This window comes from Camelina sativa, chromosome 2, assembly GCF_000633955.1.
Source record: "Camelina sativa cultivar DH55 chromosome 2, Cs, whole genome shotgun sequence".
NCBI lineage: Eukaryota > Viridiplantae > Streptophyta > Magnoliopsida > Brassicales > Brassicaceae > Camelina > Camelina sativa.
The window spans coordinates 899324-900165 of NC_025686.1; positions in this window are offsets into that span (position 1 = coordinate 899324).

The window sequence follows — 842 nt, forward strand, 5'->3', positions numbered from 1 at the left end:
TTGTGATTTGTCACTAGTCTCAGCCACAAAGACTGAGATTTCTTTGTGATTTGTCCCTAGTCTCTGTCACAAAGACTATGGTTTCTTTGTGATTTGTCTCTAATCTTAGTCACAAAGACTGAGGTTTCTTTGTGATTTGTCCCTAAACTCAGTCACAAAGACTGAGATTTCTTTGTGATTTGTCCCTAATCACAGTCACAAAGACTGAGATTTCATTGTGATTTGTCCCTAATCTCAGTCACAAAGACTGAGATTTCATTGTGATTTGACCCTAATCTCAGTCACAAAGACAGAGATTTCTTTGTGATTTGTCCCTACTCTCAGTCACAAAGACTGAGATTTCTTTTTGATTTGTCCCTAATCTCAGTCACACAGACTGAGATTTCTTTGTGATTTGTCCTTAATCTCAGTCACAAAGACTGAGATTTCATTGTGATTTGTCCCTACTCTCAGTCACAAAGACTGGAATTTCATTGTGATTTGTCCCTAAACACAATCACAAAGACTGAGATTTTTTTGTGATATGTCCCTAATCTCAGTCACAAAGACTGAGATTTCATTGTGATTTGTCCATAAACTCGGTCACAAAGACTGAGATTTCATTGTGATTTGTCCCTAAACTCCGTCATAAAAACTGAGATTTCATTCTTATTTGTCCCTAGTCTCAGCCACAAAGACTGAGATTTCTTTGTGATTTGTCACTAGTCTCAGCCACAAAGACTGAGATTTCTTTGTGATTTGTCCCTAGTCTCTGTCACAAAGACTATGGTTTCTTTGTGATTTGTCTCTAATCTTAGTCACAAAGACTGAGGTTTCTTTGTGATTTGTCCCTAAACTCAGTC